Source organism: Brachionichthys hirsutus, chromosome 19, assembly GCF_040956055.1.
Source record: "Brachionichthys hirsutus isolate HB-005 chromosome 19, CSIRO-AGI_Bhir_v1, whole genome shotgun sequence".
Classification (NCBI taxonomy): domain Eukaryota; kingdom Metazoa; phylum Chordata; class Actinopteri; order Lophiiformes; family Brachionichthyidae; genus Brachionichthys; species Brachionichthys hirsutus.
This window is the reverse complement of record NC_090915.1, coordinates 10,417,719-10,437,252: the sequence shown is the minus strand read 5'-3', so window position 1 is coordinate 10,437,252 and position 19,534 is coordinate 10,417,719. Positions and strand designations below refer to the sequence as shown.

The window sequence follows — 19,534 nt, the reverse complement described above, 5'->3', positions numbered from 1 at the left end:
ACAAATAGATTGTCTCTCATGCTTTTAAATAGAGGGTTCAGATGGAGGGAACTGTAATAAAAATATTGATTTAATCGTATGCCCTTCTTAACCTATGTTAATTAATCATTATTTTCAAGTCTGCACCCTGAGGATAGATAAATTATTATCTGCTGGTCCGGTGCATTGTATGATTAGCACTCTCATTAAGAGTGGAACTGGAGTGTGTAAATCTCAAGAGAGCAGGGACATAGAGAGCAGTTGTACAGGCAAAGTGTGCAGCCATGACATAGATAGACTGTCTGCAATGCCCCTCAGTAATGTTTATTGGCTGGCACTTGCCACCACAGTGAGGCACTTCAATTACTTGTGTGTGTGTGTGTGTGTGTGTGTGTGTGTAAATGTTTGACAATTTTGACTGTATATGCCTATAGTAGGATAAGAGTAGTTTGTTAATATGTAATCCTTGTCCAATAATATATCCCAAAAACCAACCTCGGACCTGCCTGCAGTGTCAGAATGAAAAGAGATGTCAGATCAAAACATGCACCTCTTTGGCCTCCTTCAAAACGGCCCTAAAAATACACCTTTCAGGGGGGCATAAACAGAGATAATCATCACGACGCTCTCTGGATCACCCCCCCCCCCCCCCCCCCCCCCTCCGTTTTTTGTCCACCTACGTTGCACATATTAAGTGTCTTTGTAATTTAATGTAATTTATTGTAATTGATTGTAATTTTGCCTCTGTGGTGTAATTTATTTTTAATTTATTGTTAGTTTGCATCTGTGGTGTAAAATTATTTTTATTGTTATTTTGCATCAATTGAGTAATTTAATATTGGTTCTATTTGTATTTGTATTGTTAAATATCGATGATTTATGTACTAAGGACTTTCAACGGAAACAAGACCGCAAGGGCTTTTTTGAAATGCTCCTCTTAGACAGGATGTTTGCCTGTATTTGTACTGTAATACATGCTACTGTGTGACTGTACTTGTACCCTAACATTCAATCTAATAAATATATTCATCATCATCATCCATTCTCCACTCATCATTGCCTACTGACACAACAGTGCTGATATGAGCTCCGTGAGGTAGCTACAAGAGAGTCCCAGACACAAATACCGACTTCAAATATTTGGGTTGAGTGAGTTTGATTAACATTCACGAGACTGAAAAATGCCAGTTTTATGTATGTGGGCAATCACTTCTCACAAAGGAAGTGACACAATACTAATACATTTGTGCACCATACCATAAATCTGTCTTCCCTTCAACAACTGGAGACCACTCAGATATCGGGGTGCTTAACCAATTTTACAGCTGACAGTGTTTCATTGAGGAGAGGGTACACGAAGCTTATCTTTTAACGGCCGGACAGTATTGATTGCTGATGTTTTACAGCCTGAAGGAAGCATGTGCAGCTTACGTGTGTAATGTTCATTAATACCTAATAAAATAAAAGAACTGATAAACAATGATTTTGTGAGTGCCTGTTTGTAATATATTATAATTTATATCAATATATATCCTGTGAGTGTCACATAATCCTGATCTACTACTACTGTGCTTCAGGCTTTTCCCGTTAGGGGTCGCCACCGCAAACCAACATTCTCCGCTTCACCCTGAGAGGTGGACAGAGGCACATCCCAGTCATTCAGCACCATCCATGTATCTTCTCCTGGGTCATCCTCTAGCCCTGTTCACTGGCAGTTCCATCCTCAGCATTCTTCTACCGATATAGTCCCTATCTCTCCTCTGGACATGTCCAAACCATCACGGCTGTCTTGTAGACCTTTCTCTTCATCCTCACTGACACTCTCCTATCACAGAGCACACCCGGTACTTTCCTCCACCCGTTCCAGCCTGCCTGCACACAATTCTTCACCTCCTTTGGGGCGACGGTGGCACAGTGGTTGAGAGGGTCGTCCTGTGATCGAGAGGTTGCCGGTTTGATTCCCGGCTCAGGCACATGTGTACACTGTCGTTGTGTCCTTAGGCGAGACACTTCGCCCGCGTTGCCCGGGCGCATGCGCACGCTGGGACCAGCAGCAGAGTGTAACTGCTGTAAGCCAAATCTACCTTCGGGTACCTGTCAAGTCACCTTACATTCTCCATCACTCTGCAATATTGACCCTAGGAACTTGAAAGTCCTCTACTTTCTTTACATCTATCCCTTGTAAACTAACTGTTCCTTCGTATTTACACACATGTACTCTGTTTTACTCCTGCTCATCTTCATTCCTCTCTTTTCTACCTGTTCCCTGCTCTCACCACAGATCTCAATGTCATCTGCAAACATCATATCCCAAGGTGCTAAACTCCCCTGTTACTCTGAGTCCTGTCATACATGTCCTGAACTACTCTGACATGCTTCTCTGCCACTCCAGACTTCCCTGTACTTCTCCATTGCTAGCCTCAACACAAACATTGCATCTGTGGTACTCTTCGTCTTCGGGAGAGAGTTGTAGAGAGAGAAAAATGATGAAGAGGACACTTGTGTATATTAACTAGAACTACTTTGAACTTATTCTGTGACCTGCTTCAGAATCCACCTTTTGCCCCCTCTGTTAAAGCATCCATCATTCACAGCGAGAGGTCGAGGACAGGGCAGCCTCGTTTCCGCTTGCTCGCACAACTCAGGAACACCTGCTTAACTATCCAAGTGTGAAAATGACAGAGTGGGGGCTGGATGTTCGGAATGGATCTTTTATGAACTCGATTTAGCACAGAAATGTCCACAAACTTTATTTATTGACATTTTCTTAGTTAATTTTGATGTTTTAGTAAAAGCTTTCCTGTGAAAATAAGGAGAGACAGATTATATTTCACCAGTTTCCACAGTCACTTCACTCATTTCATAATCTTCTGTATTTACTAATGTCAGCATGGATAAAAGCAGAAAGAATGAGATGACTAATTCAAGATTTTAAAAGTATTTTTTTCTATTTCAATCCAAAGCATGCACTATAGACTGAAATATCACAAAAATGCATCAGTCATGCCAAAATAGAAAGCATGCTGTTGGTAATTTAATCCTTATCTGAGTTTAAGGTGGTAACTTGGAGACAGTTTTTGAAACTTTGGTATTTATTATTAGAATATTTGGAAAGTCTAGTTTATTTACATACCATGCAACATTAGTATTCATTTGGAGAGCTTTCTAGTCAGTTGGCAGAATATAAACCTCATTTTCGAAACTCCTTTTAGCTCTGTAGCTTATTCCTAAGGAAAATGGCAGGCTTTTTAATTAGCTAAAAGCTCCACCATGCTCATCAGTTAATCACTAACTCCATCTGTTTGCCATTGGGTACTGAGCAGGTAGCACACAGAGAGCTTCTACGACGAAAACAGCTGCCTGCTGCGGTCGGAAATGAGGTTGAGGTTGAGGGATGCTGAGACTGAAACAGTTACGTTGCAAGCCATAAAACCGAAACAATGTGCTGAGAGGCATTAAAATGCTCCATAGATCTGTCCAGAACTGCAAAGTAGAGTGATAATTTTCTGAGTTGAGGATTATGAGCATACTACTACCATTTTCTTGAAACATTAGTCCTTACCATGTTGGGGGCGCTGGGATTGGCTAGAATTTATCCCACCTAAAATTTAGCAGGACATCCCAATATCAATGACTGTGCTGATGCACTTGCATTCAATCTGCACTTTTGACTAATAATTACGTCTCTTGGTTGGGGGAAGCATGATTGTGCCCCCCCTCACACTAATGCTGACGGAGCCGTGTAATGATTTATTTCATACTCGTTAGCCGAAAGCTAACGCACCTTTCGCACAGCGGTATTTTCTGTTTATGAAACGAATGTGAATATTTATGCGTCCAGTTTTACAGTGTGTTAATATATTTACTAAAACAAGTAATGAATCTATATACTGCACATAGTCAAGGCATAAAAAAATCATATTATCAACATAGACAAATAATTGTGATGTTTTCTCAATCATGTCATCATGTTATTATAACTACACTTTTTAAGTTTATCCAGTGTATACGCTAGTATAATGGATTCAGATCACTTGAACTTATGGTTCTGCATATTCACGTAAGTGATCAACACTGGTGTACCTTTTTCATGCACTCAAAGTCTGGGTGCTAAAAAGTTAAGTCTGGAAATCAATTAGATTGTCAAAACAGGCCAAGGTAATTAGGCATAGTATGCTAGAGGTGGAAAGATTAAGGTGTCAAGAGCATCCCACAAAGGCTGTAAATCTCTAACCTGAATTAAAGGGAAACATGCTGAGGAAGAATGTAGCTCTCGGATCATCCTTTGGGTGAGGTCTGAATTAATTGCAAGAACCCCCTGACAGAGTTTATGATTAATTTCATTCAGTCGGTTCTATAAACATTGTGATTTGCTGAAATCTGACATCTTTGTCATGTGCCATTTCTGGAATGAACGAACACGCTTGCCTGGGTATCTGAGGACCAGCGAGTTCTGGTCTGCTCAACCTTGACAATTGTTTCCTAAGGGTGCTTTCGCACTGCGCCAAGAGGACTTGGTTCCTTTGGGAGAAAATTCCTGCATTTAAAATTAGTTGAAAGGTCTGCTTTCACACTGTGATTTCTTCACGAAACAAACTTTCAGAGCAACGTCGTGTGGCTGAAAGGGGCGCTCGTCGATTGAACAAAGTAGAAGGGGAAGTCCCTCTCTCCCATGTTTTTTTTTTTTTTGAGTGCGCCGTTACGCCTGCTGCTCATTCAAGGAGGGAATCTCATTTAGTTCTCGCCTAAATCATAAATGTTACACAACGCTAGTCGTTTTTAACAAAGACAAAGTCGCTGGGGATCCGTAAAGTCTCCGGATCAGTTCAGAACAACGGAATGAAAAGCTATTGCGCTGCTGAACAGCTGATTTTCCGCTCCGTGCTTGACTGTGTAAAAGCGCCGTGGAGCTGCGGAGAGAAGTTGTGTCGGTTACCGGTGATAAGTAGCTGGTTCTGAACAAAAGATTGAAGTATTATAATGCATTTTTAGTTAATGAAATCTACACACAGCGGTACATATTTCACCACTTTTATTTTTTTTGGTAACTGAGCTTCCCCTGCAGAGCAGCTTGGAGTGCGCGCTGTACTTCCTCTACCGGAGACGCACCGCGTAGCGTCACTACGTACAGCTGATCCTGCCTTTGCTCCGCCGAAAGGAACCAAGACCCTCCTTTTCAGACGGACTTTTTTGATCCTCTCCAGAGTCCGGATGCGCGTTCCCACTGGCCCAAAAGGAGCGGATTATTCGAGGAAAGGAACTCTGGTCAGTTTAAAAAGGAGCAAACAGCAGCAGTGGGAAAGCACCCTAAGACTCTAAGTGGATCCTCTGAATCAGTTTGCTTTGGGACCCTGTTGTCTCCCCAGCTGTGGTAGTGGGGGGCAGAATAGAAGGTTTGTAGAAACAACCCATATGACTGTCAACTGCCTGTTTTCTATGACCTGGATAACTGCCAATCTTCATAGACTTACTACTGTTCTAATTTGGTAGGTATATATCATTGTTCGTCGATATAATTTAATGCCATCCAGTTTTCTGTGGTAGTCAGGCTCTGAGTAATGATGATGGGATGCCAGATGGTGTTCGCAAGCCATGCTTTGTCCTGTGGGCCTGGCTAGTTCTCTGTACAACATCATCAGCCTGTCACCACAAACAGAGGGAAGGGCAAGACATTATAAATGTTGCTTTTTCCCTTGTGGTTTTGCATCCATAAAATTAGGGCCTATATACTTCCAATCTAATATTTTTAAGTTCACACTGCATTGTGCTTTTGTGCTAAAGCAAGTTTATTTGGAGATTTTATGAACTTAAATTCCACTTTATAAAGACTCACCAATACATTTATATCTAGGTCCAGGTCACAATGGAAGCAGGTTGAATTCGGACAACTTCCCTCCCCCCCAATCTTGTCTTCTGGCCTTGTAGTACCACAACTTTGCAGGCCAGATATGATTTTGTGTCCTTCCAGCATGTACTTGGTCTCCCCTGGGGTTATTTCTAAGTTGGTCTAGGATGAAATTCCCCCACAGAAAGATATCCAGGGGAATCTTAACCAGTTAGATGCATCTGGTCCCGACCCAGAAAGAGCAATGGTTTAATTTGGGGCACCTTCTTAATGTCGGAGCTTCCCCATCATGTCCCTGAAGATGAGCCCCAGACATGCTCTAAAGGAAATTTGTTTTGTTTTGGATATTGATTTTGTGACATTACAGTTTAATATTTATGAATCCGCTGTTATCACGAGGTCCCTCAATCTGTATAAATACGGTGTGATTTATTTGATAGACCAAAATGAGAATGGAGGCACCTGCAGCAAAGCAATGTTTTCTCATTTTCGTAATGAAAGGAGAGTAGCTATAAATCTGCTTTTATATATTTGAACATGTTGTTGTAAGACCTAATTCAACTGTAGGTTAAATATAATGTCTGGTATCTTCTGGAAATCAAATATCTTTATGAGTTTGAATTATGAGCAGTCATCATCAGTATTAATTCACCTATTCTCCAATAAAAAAACAGATTTAAGACAGTTAATTTACAAAATACAAGAATTAACGTCTGAAAATGAATCTAAATTCAAAGAAAAGGAAAAATAGATTCATTTATTGAGCTTTATATGCAACTTAACCTCCAGAGCAACACAGATGCAAAACTTTACACCCTTGAGTCTAGAGGCTGACAGAATTGGTGCAAGAACAAGGCCTTGTTTTCACTGAGGCTTCATGCTCTAAAATCAGTGAGTCAGGAGATATTTCACAAATGCTGTTAATTTGCAAGAATCATGAATTAGTTAACACCAAGAGGCTTGTGGCGCCGCAAATCTGGTCTGCTAAACAGATTGTGTGGTATTTAGAGATGTAAAAACAGCCCATGTCACATCTTATTAATTCAATGATTAGTTCCTCATGGATTTGGTTTCTCTGGATCAAGCTGGAAAATTAATTTCGAGAAATTGTTAATAAGTTAAAGTCTGTCTGAAGGGGATGATTTTTTCAAATTATGCCAAATACAGCTGATGGAATTAGACTTTATACCAATAACAAAATTTTGAATTTTTCTCTGACTTCCTTTGTACTTATTGTAGGAGAAGTTGATTTGAGAACATACAGGAAAATATATTATTGTCCTCAAAATGACAACACCCCAAAAATAATGTCCGCAAAGTATTGCATATAATATTATAATGATGAGCAAATAAGTAATATGCTTATTTAAATATCCTTTCCAAGTTCCAAATTGTACATTTTTTCAATTTCTGCTAATAAAAGTTTCAGCGAGGGTCCTAAAAATATAAAATTGCTTTTTGGCACAAGTTTTTGTTTTTTTTGTCGTCACCACAGCCTTCTTTCCTCAGGCTTCGGCTGTGCAACATGTGAACACATTTTGACTTTGATTTGATTTGATTTGAATGCTTTATTTCGAACATGCAATTTAAGAAGTCAAATAGAAAAATAAACAAACCGAAAACAATGATAATAGTCAAAATAACAATAACAAAGTCAAAACAACAACAATAATAATACGAACAAAACATGTCCGAAAAGGAGTAGGATGAAGCATTAGCTTATTTGAACCTACCCCTTCTCCACTACTCAATAAACCATATCCCTAACATACATACATTGAATACATATCTAAAGTAAATAGAAAATTGAAATTGTAAATAAACATATATTTTACAATATTATTTATTTGATAGGAAATAATTAGAAAATATAAAGAAATAATTTCTGTCTCGCGCCAGCATTTCTGATGCAATTCGGAATAAAGTATTTGAGGCTAAATGATTTTGTCCAGGATCCATTTGGAATGCTGTCTGTTTTAGAGGATAGTGATGTCCACCTTTCTGTTGGCAGCGTGGTGGCTTTGCGGTTAGCACTTTTGCCTCACAGTAAGTAGGTCATGGGTTCAAACGCCAGTATTCTCAACATGGCCTTCTGCATGTTCTCTCCGTGTCTGAAAGGGTGTTCCTCAATATAACTGTTTGTCATGGTTAGTTACATTGAACATTCATTTTATATATATATTGCATGTAATCTTTGATATTTTATGTTCCATCACATTGAATTATGATCTCTCCCTCTCTCTCTGTATATCTCTCTCACACACACATATATTTTTATATAGACTGTAAATGGATTTATACACAATATTAAAAAGCTAATAAGTCAAAGACCAAGTTGTACATCAATGCACATGGCTGAACAAAGAGACACACTTGAATGGACCAATATTCAATCATTCCTGTCCCTGTGATAAGCTTGGACAACACTACTGTAATAGTCTTTTTCAACATATTTCTTCACACCGTTTGCACAAGCAATCTCTGAAATTAATAGAGGAACAGGCACAACTGTGGCTTCTAGCATTTCTGGTTGGCCGTTATACATTAAACCTGCCAAGATTATTCCCAATTATTTATACTTTCATCTCATAAATGCTTTCAGTTTGAGATAAAAAAACAAACAAACATTTACCGTAGTCTAAAATTCAATAAAATAATGTGGCTTTAGATAGGGTGTACATTTATTTCCAATGATAAATTCAGAAGGTAACATTTCATAAACAGATTTCTGTCTGAAGATTGTTTATTATTTCAATAGCACCCATAATATCTTTACTTTCACAAGGCTGGTTTTCATTTCAGTTGTATTTATTTATTTGTGACGGACCTGGAGGGGTGAGAATATATATTCAGAAAGCTCTCCATGAAAGCTGCGCCTTCTTGATATGATTTTTTTTTTCTTTTTTTAACTGCTGTTTAGTTGCATTTTTGCAGTAGGAGGACAATTCTTGCAGTGAGTCAGTGTTATTTCACACCTTTGTTTTGGCCCTTGAAACACATTTTTCATGTTAATGTTTTGCCGTATAGACAAAATGAAATCAAGTTTAGTCGTTAGTTTCGCAAATCCAGATTTCAATTCTAAAAATTCTAAACTTCGAGTCAGCAGTTTAATAACAACAATGGATCAGAAAGAACACTTCACATATTTCTTTAAAAATACAACTATTTTAAGCTGATTAGTTAATGCAATTGGAGGAAAAAACTATCACTGTAATTATTTGTGCAAAATCTAGCAGAGTGAATGTTTAATGGGAATGTCTCACTTACGGGATGGTACAATACCAGAAGGTGCCGGTCAATAGCTACAATAGACAGACAGATGGACATATTTGAAACTGTGTACTTCATGTTGTGCCATATCAATATCAGAAAGGTTCTGGAGAAAAGCCATTTTATCTGTGCTTGTAATTGGTTGAAGTGGAATTAAAGCCATCTCAATTATACTTGACTTGATCTATTGGCCTTCTGCAAGTGAAGCCCATCCCTAGGTATTTGTGCTTATATAAGAAAAGACTGACTCTGATTGATTAGTTCTTTTTTCCAATTAAAGTGAAGGATACGGAGGGAACCTGAGTGGAGTGAACTGATGAAAAAAAAAGAACCTTCACAGAAACCAATGCTAGCAGTAATCACAAAATCAGGCCCATCAATGTCTTTCTGCTCTCTCCACTTGCCGATGATGTAATCACTCTTGTGCTCTCAGGTAGATAAATTGGGTTGTCACTACAAGAGGACCAAACCAAATGAAATTTGAACAGGCCATTTAATAACGTTCCCCCAGTCCGAGATCACTTAGTAAAAGGATGTATTACAAATGTTAGTTTTCAACTTGATGTCCATGATGACACATGTGATATGATTTATCTATATATTTACTAATGTTTTGTGTGCTTCACAATGTTAAAAGAGAAATGTGTTTGTTCTTCGCATTTTTGACAGCAGAATGGAATTATGTGCAGTAGGAAAGAGACTGAGATGGATTTTGAAAAAAGAAACAGAAAATATGTTTTCAGGAAGAGAATGGACACCTAAGGCTAAGAGCATCAGAAGTCCTTAGAGAGAGAGAGAGAGAGAGAGAGAGATAGAGAGAGAGATCTAATTTATATGGGGCAGGCCGGGCGCTGCAGACATGATCTAGTGTAATAATTTAATTAACAACCCTCCCAGAATAATAATAAAAAATAATTTATAAATGTGACAATTTCACATGTTACTTCACTTATCCGACTGATTTTTTGTTCTTTCTCTTCTTTCTGTGAACAAATTCATATTTCTTCTAATTTCAGGCCTTCTCATTTATTAGATTAAATTTTAGATAAGGCTTAAAAGTCAGGATGCAAGAAGCAATGTACAACTGTATAACTAAAATGATAATAGCACGATTAGCTTTCAGATAATAGATGGGTTAATAAAGTACCTAATCAAGTCCTGGTTGTTGAGTTTCCTATTCCAAAAAAATAAAAGATTATTTTAGTAACACAACATAATAACTTCTTCTTATTCAATATTTAACTGTGCTTTAAGCTTTAAGCTTATTATGTACCTGAGCAGTGTGGGGATATCTGATGCTGGCACATAGATGAGAGGTAGAATCGAGGCCACTGAATTAGACAATCTAAAAAAAACAAAAAAAACTGATCCCCATTATGTTAATGAGGGGAAGTTTCTGTGCTGTTTTTCTACATCATGAATCTTTTTTTTTTATTCTACAAAGATTCCTTTGAGCAGAGTTCTTTCAGCTGGGTCGAACAGACTCTGGTTATGTGAGCAAACGGAGTAACATCAATGGACCTTGCTCTTATAGTGTCAATCTTTGCTACTTTTGGTGTCTTTTTTTTTTTTTTACTTACAATTTAAATACCAAGACATATAATGACTGTGTCCAAGAAGGAGAAATGTACCATGCAACTTCTTTGTTATTATATATCAGAGCCGCTACAGTACATTATGCTCTTTACTGGTGAACTTTACATGTTGAAATGATGGGAATTTGTCAGTTAATTTCTGTAACTATCTATTAAACAATAATTTGGATCACAAATAACTTTCATACTCTGTTTCATGTTTAAATCTTGAATCAAAATTTATATTCTGTATGGTGTGGTATGGAGATGAAGTCTCTTTGGTGGCTTTTTCCAGATTCCTGTGGTTCAATTTAACAACAACAAGCAATTTAACTATGCTTCTCCTGTTGTCTGAGACGCATGAGTTCATCAGATTGAGGCCGCTTTATTAACCAAGTATGTGAGATCTTGTTTGTTTTGGCTATACATGCACAATCAAAAGACATTTTTTTTTTTTCTTGCAACAATTTTACTGGTGCTTAATACTGTCCACCGTGTTCGGTTTTGTAGTGTTCAGCCTGCAGGGGACAACTCTGAAAAATGTTCAGCTGTTGTACTTTCTCCAAGACGCTAATTGCAGTCGTTTTCTTTGGACATGTTCCCATTTCTGTCTCCTCAGATAGAGAAGCGCCGTGTTTCTCTTTGGCCAAAGACAGATTCCCCACTGAAGCCATTGTTAAGATGAATGATGAGAGAAAAGAACAGTCTCGGGGTGGGAAAAAAGCAGTGAATGAAATGCAGTGCGCAGAAAGAGCAGGCACTAAGATGAATAGGTCCCTTGAATATATTTCAAATTGGTGTTACATTAGTGATGGCGTGTTTCAAAGTGGTTTCACACTTGCTTTTTTGTAGCAGCGGTCCGTGACAAAGTCTTTGCTCTGCAGCCACAGACAGTGTGTTTGTCTGAATTAGTGCAATCACGCTCAAGTCTTGAGGAACATTTTCTGTTCGGAAATATAACTTTCTGTTCAAAGTTTGACGTAACAAGGAATGTACTACTTTTCCTTTTTTTCATCTTGAATCTTGAAGTTTGAAGCCAAGTTTAATCAAATAGTTTAGCAGTTCATTTACTTTTGTTTGCTGCAGCTATAGTAATAGTAGTGTGATGTATGGTACTCGTACCAGTAGTAGTAATGGTATTGGTTGGATTGAGTCCAATATCCAAGATGTTTTTACATGTTTACAAATCAATGGAAAGGCGGGAACCTGCAATTGCATGTTAAGTAAAACATTCCTCCTGCTTGTCCTTATTTCCTGATTGCTATCTACTATAATGTTGAGCCTTCGCATACACAGTCATCTTCTAATCAACATGAACGTGTGTTGCCGGTCCTCAGTGGTGGCAATCAACAGCATTGTTACACAAAGGCCTAATATAGTCAGACACAGCGCACACATTCATCAGCCAATACAACAATGATTTTGTAATGATGAGTTCCAGCTTCATCAATTGTTTCTTTTGCTGATGCTTTTACCGGCACATTCACACTAGATCTAACGGCTGCTAAAGATTATGCTTTTTTATTATGGATCAATTCACTGGTTCAGTATGAAATGAAACCATTCAACAGTTATTAGTTTAATGATAATTAATATTTATCATGGCATCTAAAAAATGAGTAGCTGCTTTCCAAGTGCCTGCATCAGCTGGAAACAGTAGAGCGCTGAAGCAAATTATATGAAAACTGAATGAACATAATTTTCTTTTTAATAATTGGCCAAATGCATCATTAATATTCAATAACAATTGAAGATCTAACCACATACATTTAACATTTCAAATCATTTGGCTTATTCAACACCAGCCAGGCTGACGCAATAAAGAGGTGTTGAGTCCACAGACACAGATGAACACAATAGCAACACAAATGAGGGAGCACAGCAGCAAAACAGTGGAAAAAATAAAATAAAATCAGAGAACTAGACTGAGGCCATGGCAATTATACGCTGTAATTTATTGATTACACTCATAAAGCCCTAAGCGTTATCCACCTCCGCTCCAGCAAGCCTGGTCTCCAAGAATTTGGTTGCATTTAAATTATTCAGTGTGGTTAATTGAGGGCAAGAAATGCCTAGAATCTGTGTATGTTCTGAGGCTATGTGTCAGGTGGCCATGGCTAAATGCTGAGACTTCAAAGGACAAAAAAGACAAAAGAAAAAAAGGTTTTTTTTGCTTTCATTCAGTCTGCATTTTGGTTCATTCTCTTTCCAGGACATAGTTTACATCCTGTGGGGATATTCTTGTTGCTCCTGAATCCTCATGATTCTCGAGTATTGATCATAACCTGACAATTTAATGTAGATTTGTCCACCCTCTTAACTCTCTGGGGTGTTTGATGGTGTGACGAGCACTATATGATGAGAGGGACTGCTGCCTTTTGATGTCAGAGAGATGCTTGTATGTGGAAGAGTATCGCAGCGCAGCATCTAAATTTATAATAGGCAGCTTAATATTTAAGGAGCCTCTAGACGGGAATCTAAATTTGAGGATGTACAGGTACCTCAAATTTGGATTCCCGTCTAGAGGCTTAGACACATTCTTTCCTCCTTGTTCATCACTACACACGGGAAGCGTTCAATCGCATAAAAACATGTTTGTTTCCAGTGTTTTCTGTTGTATGTCTAAGGATTTACTTTAACATTGCATTACTTGACTACTTCCGCTGTTCATTGTAAAAGCAGAATATAGTATAAAAAGGTTCTATTGCCAGGTTTAATGGGTCGATGCAAGACTTGTAGTTGCAGTTCTTTTTCTAATCTTGACCATGTTTCCTTCAGCAAAAATAAAATAAAGCGTGTACCTATCCTGCAGCTGCAGGAAAGTGAACTCATGTTTCTTGCTACAGGAGACCTTTAAAAGCAACACTTCACTTTTTGGTTTTCTGTGTCCGTGAAGCAGCTTTTCTTGAAAGGATGCATCAATTTTTCACGAAGCAAGTTTCGGTTGTTAGGATGTGTCGCTCCCTGCTCCAAAACTTGTCAGCACCACTTAAGGCTGATTAAGCTGTCTGTGTGTTTTTTTCCGCCCTCTCAAGTTTTCAAAGGAAAATACGTAATGCATGGTCACTGTGAAACAAGTTTTCAGAAGATGCACGCACAGCATCTCCTCATTCAAATGCAGACAGCAGCAACACATTTGGGTGTGTAATTCATGATTTTACATAAAAAGAAAATAGTTATTAGTTATTTAATATAAAGACTTGTTTATGAGAAAAACTCACCCTTCTTCACAATTCATTCAGATTCCAAATTATCATTGAATATTAAATTGTCATTAAATATTAAAACAAACACCCGTTCATGCTCAAAAACCTACAGTCAATTTATAGTGACCAATTCACCCATGTGGCATGTTTTTGGTGATGATGATGATGATGAATATATTTATTAGATCAAATGTACAAGTACAAGTACAGTCACACAGTAGTATGTATTACAGTACAAATACAGTCGAACACTGTCTAAGAGGAGCATTTCAAAAAAGCCCTTGCGGTCTTGTCCTTCGTACATAAATCATCGACATGTAACAATACCAATAAAAATACAAATAAATTACTGGTGAAGCCAGAGAACCCGGAGAGGAGAACATACAAACTTCACACAGAAAGGCCCCAGGTGGAACTGAACAAAGGACCTTCTTGCTGTGAGGCCCACCAATGTGCAGCGCTCAATGCCAAATATAAATGTATTAATTCAAATGTTCCCTTTATTATTTCATTTTTCTTTTTATGTTTCTGTGAATCTTCGGTTGGTAATGTAATTGAGTGCACATCTTGACAATCAGCACTGTTGAAAACAAAACATGTTCAAAACCAAGTAAGCCACCTGTAATCTTTACTTTTGAAAAAAAGAAAAAGGTTCTTTACAATAGCTAACATTAACCTTTTCTTATATGCCCAGGATGGAATCATTCCCAGCCTTCTAAACTATTACACATCCATCTATCAATCCAAAGTAGCCAGGGGAAATCTACAAAATCCACAAAGAAATGCCCAAGCACCGTATCGCCTCCATTAAATGTTGCTGCAAACTGCAGCTCCACAGAGGTGGAATTCTTGGAATAAGAACTATATTTGACTCAACGATTTGAATGCAGCCTCCTGCTGGTGTTAGTGGGGGGCAGGTAAGATATGGTCTTTTGACTTACAAACGAGGCGGCAATCATAAATGGCAAACCGCCACAAAAGCAGCTAAGTTTCTCCTGCGAACAGCAGGAGACGGAACAGAAATATAAGGTCTGTGAAATAATTAGCTGGAGACTGGTGGTTACAGAAACAAATGCTTCAAGTTAAGTTTCCCTGCAAACAAACTTGTGTTGCTGCACACTTCGAGATGTAGGCTATTAACGGTGGAATATAAAATCTGGTTTGTTAATTTCCTTTTATTGATCATGATAATAATCGTGAATCACATAATAGCTACATTAATAGTATTTATTCATCTGAAAGACCTGAAGGACAAAGTTTTGATCACATAAGGACAATATTTACCATTCCTCTAAATAATCTAAATAAAGCTACATAAAATGTATTCTACTCACCAGCAAATACTAAAAAAGCTTCAAATTTAAACATACTAATTTATAATTGTATCTTCCAATACAGAAAACTATATTGCCGGATATAGATAGATCGATGAAAACAAACTCAACTCACTGTCATGCAGCTGTGTATTGTTCCATCATCGGCAGCAAAAAGGTCACCTCACTGTATAATTTTCAAAAGTCATATTTCCCCAGTTCTCAGCCATGTAATTCCTGTGAAGTCAATCAATAATGTAACCATATAAACGTAATGGGTTTGAACAAGTACTTTTAGAAAACATAGCAACAGGAATGAGCAAAACAAAGTGAGCTGAAAATTGCTTTTTTTTTAAATGTTTTAACGATGACTCGGAGTTACGACTGGCTTTCCGGAATATAAAAGTGTATGCATTTAACAGCGAGGGATTGCTGTTAAAATGAGCAGAATGCATGGCTGCGGAGTTGTGAGTGAGTACGGGCATACGTAGGGGCATACCCGGTGTATGCATACAAATCTGAAAAATGTTGTACCACACAGAAAGTGGCCAAGTTATCGGTCAACGTGGGTTTTCGTTCAGCAATGAAATCAATTGAGGGGGTCTTTGGAACATATTACTTGCAGCTTCATTTTGCTAACATTCATAGATAGTTAGCGAAAGAAGGATTCAACAGCATTACAGGCATGATCATGGTAATGAGAGCTAACTTTTTTCTTTATTTAATCATGATTGTACGATGCATTCAGGATCTGAGTCAAAGTTTTTTTTTTTTTTTTTAGCTTCATAAAAGTTATTTCACTCAGAGGGCATATCGAGAACATGGAGATCAAACAACAAACATAATTTGCCTTATCTTTAGCCAAAACTCTTCAATATATCAGGACTTCAAAGCCGGGATATTATTTTTTATTGGGTTAATCGTATTTTCAGTTTCCCCTTCAAAATAATTAGATCAAAAGGCCTAGCCAAGTTATTATTCAGAAATTGGGAGGAAACACACATTCAATCAAGTACGGATGGGTAAGGGAAATAAACAGAATAAAATTTCTTGATTGCTATTCTGTGTTTGATGAGACAATACAAGTCTAATCAATATTCCAGAGCCACACTATTGGTTGAGAAAGAAGCCCATTACAATTGTTGAGCTTCCGCAGAGTTGGCCGTAAGCAATATTAATACCGTGAATTAGAAATGAAAGGATGACGGCAGGTACCGTCGAGCTTTTTCAACTCATATGAGTGGGATGATCATTTTGTGACAGAAGTTGGCTTGTGCTCCTCGGACGCACCAATTAATTCTGTTCAACGGGCACACAATACGCAATGAGGGAAAGATCGCCACATCTTTGTGTGTGTCATCCTGACATCTTCTCGCTGCAGAGCCGTGCTGTTATGCTGGGGGTCTATTTACATGACATCCATAATAATGTAACACTTTCACATGCAGGACAAAGTCCATTGCATGGTTTCAGATGAGTGATGCAGAGAGACTGCATTATCTTGAGATGATAATTCAAGACAGCTCATCCATTCACAATGCAATCTACATGATTAGAATATATCAGAGTAGTGAAACCCTCACCACACACTTTATACACTTTTCTCAGTCAGTCATTAACATTTTCTCACATTACACTCTCAAAGTTCAAAACTTTGTAGATTAAGTACTGCCCTGTATTATAGAATGAAATCAGTCAAAACCTGTTTTCAGGTAGACATACAAAGTCGGAGGTTTGATGCTGAGTTGTACAGTTTTGTCGTAATCATGCATCGTAATTGACCTCCAAAACCTTTACTATTGGTTCAATATAATTATAGCCCTGCGAATAACATTTTATATTCTACTGTGCAGGCCATGATTACAAATGTAGGAAATAGAAAATAAAGTGAAACAGTTGCTAATGTTATGACCAGGACAATGTTTACTATTCCTTTGGATAGAGCCTATGAAAAGCTACCATCTGGCCCATGTGGATGTTCACCATCTGGCCACCTAAACAGTTCATAATCACTCACAGGTCAGGTGAAGTCCTTGTCTGTACCAGGTCCGCCTGGGAGCAGCCAGCTCTCCTCTGTGGTAATTATTACTTTTTCACATCCAAGATGATTAACGTCTCTGATCACTGCAAGAGAGGTGACCAGGATGACTAAGACTGTGTGCCAAGGTGTGTGTGTGTTGGGGGTGGGGGGGTTATGTTATTGGCAGGGTCCAAGGCAGGTAAGAACACAAACGCATGACAGGAGAAGGCAAATCCAGATTAATCCGTACCAGTAGACAAATCAGAAGGGTGGCGGCCAAAGGGAAAGTTTCATAAATCAGGTTTTTGGATTTTTTTTGGTTTTGGATGGTTATACTCGTAAATAAATAATTTGCCATGGAGTATGAGATTCTTTCATTTGTCTTTCTTAAAGTTTTGTGATTATCTTTGTCTCTTCCTGTCTTCCTTATCATATAAAATACGCCAATCGCTCATCCTAAAAGAACACTGAGAAACAAAATATTTTTGCTTCAGGTATCTTATAATGAAGAGTAATCAAACGTCAGGGATTGTAAATGATGTCTATTTGAAATTAAAAGAGGATTCAGAAAAATCATCCTTGTTCTCTTAAAATATAAATGTGTGAAAGAATTCATCACAATAAAAGTAGGATAATCAGCATTTGTCTTTGAAAGAGAGTTGGATTGTACTTTTTAATGCATTACCCTGTGTAAACATGAAGTAAAATTACCTCTGTGTGGTGTGCCTGCATGTTACAAGACACTAACAGCAAGGTCAGGCCTGGACAGAACAACCTTCCTTCAAGCCAATTAATGTGTAGCAGCGAGGTGAGAGGGCATATTTAATTTTCAGTTTCTCGGTGGGCATTAGTTGAGCACAGGGACGGACAGGTTGCTCTTCACAATAAATTAATGCACTAACTTCTATTCCAGTCATTAAGACCTCTCACCACGAATGATCCCTCAAAACCAATTGTGCCGGAAGTAGACGACTACCTGTACATTGTTTCCATGTAATAGATAAGAAGGTAAGGTAAATTAAGATGAGGTTCATTTAACATGATTTTTGACTCATTGATGCAGTCGCACAAGAAACCTCAACATTTTAAATGTTACCATAAACCTTAGAAAACAAGTTAAAAGCAGCTAAGGATTTTAAATATACAATTGTAGGGTACAGATAGACATATTGCACATGTTGGGCAGGATCGTGGTTCCATTCAAGGCGGGTTGGGATTCTGTCTTGTCTGGAGTGTTTCTTTGTTGTGGTCTCCTTCAAAGGCTGTCTGCTACTAAATTGCTGTCAACTAACTTTTTTCTGGTTTTATTGGAGCTTGTTTATGTGACAGGTTGGTGGAGTTTTGGTTGCGACAACGCCACCCAGGGAATTTTACTCCTGGGAATTATCTAGGAGGAATTATCTCTCCTGAATTATACTGGTGCTACTCCAGGGACACAGGTTCGATTTATTCCACACAGGCAGAGAGCGGGTCCGGTTCACACAGTTTATTCACACACAGATTGACATACAGCTGTGTCTTCAAAATTGGTATTCGTTTAACAATAATTATTAACACTGTGATTAAACATATGGCACCATAACAGTCAACACAAACAATACGAAAAAGAGGAATTTCCACCTAAAGCAGCAGCCACGATCAGGGGAGGGCAGTGGCTGTGAACGGCCCACACGCCTCTTCAACCTTTGGAAAAAAATAAGAAAACAATACATCTAAATGATATCGCCGCCACGAGCTTGACGTGAAACCAAGCTGTTAAATAAAATCCTACCTTCCAGAAATAACAATCTCACTGCCAACAGGACAGCAGAGCCAACACATCCGCCGCTCGATTTCACCGGGGATCAGACGAGCAGGCCAGCCCGCGCCTCAGCTCTATCACCGATCAGCTGTAGAGCCAATCAAACGTTGACGTCACCGGTGCGCATCGCGCTAATCTTATGCGAGGGCGGCGTGTGAATGGGTTAGGACACTACCTGCTCCGACAACAAATCCCGCGCGCAGATGGTCATTCATTCGCGTCCGTCACGCCACGATAGCCCATGAGTAACCCGGAAGAGGTGTGGATGCGCGCGCAGCTACAGGAAGTATACGCCGGCCATTGAGGGGCGAACCTACACCACCGCATAGCGCCCCTCGGTGGCACGGAGGGAGACTACATATGGCCACATCTACTTAAAAAAGGGGGAGGGGAGGAGGTTGGCAAGATATTATGGAACTATTGGAATACAATAAAATGGAATAATAATAATAAGTATGGATTAAAGCCTTACATAGTCACGGGAACACTTTTCATGTGTCACATGTCAGACAGAAACAGTTGCTCT

At 38.5% G+C, this 19,534-nt stretch overlaps 1 long non-coding RNA gene across 1 annotated transcript; it reads right to left on the bottom strand.

Annotated features, from left to right (window-relative positions):
* Positions 1–18,685: 18,685 nt before the first annotated feature.
* On the bottom strand, positions 18,686–19,254 carry LOC137908964 (uncharacterized). Its single transcript, XR_011105973.1, has 3 exons — positions 19,184–19,254; positions 18,979–19,096; positions 18,686–18,890 (listed from the first exon to the last, which is right to left on the bottom strand). It is a non-coding gene; the product is annotated as an uncharacterized lncRNA (long non-coding RNA).
* Between the last annotated feature and the right edge of the window lie 280 nt (positions 19,255–19,534).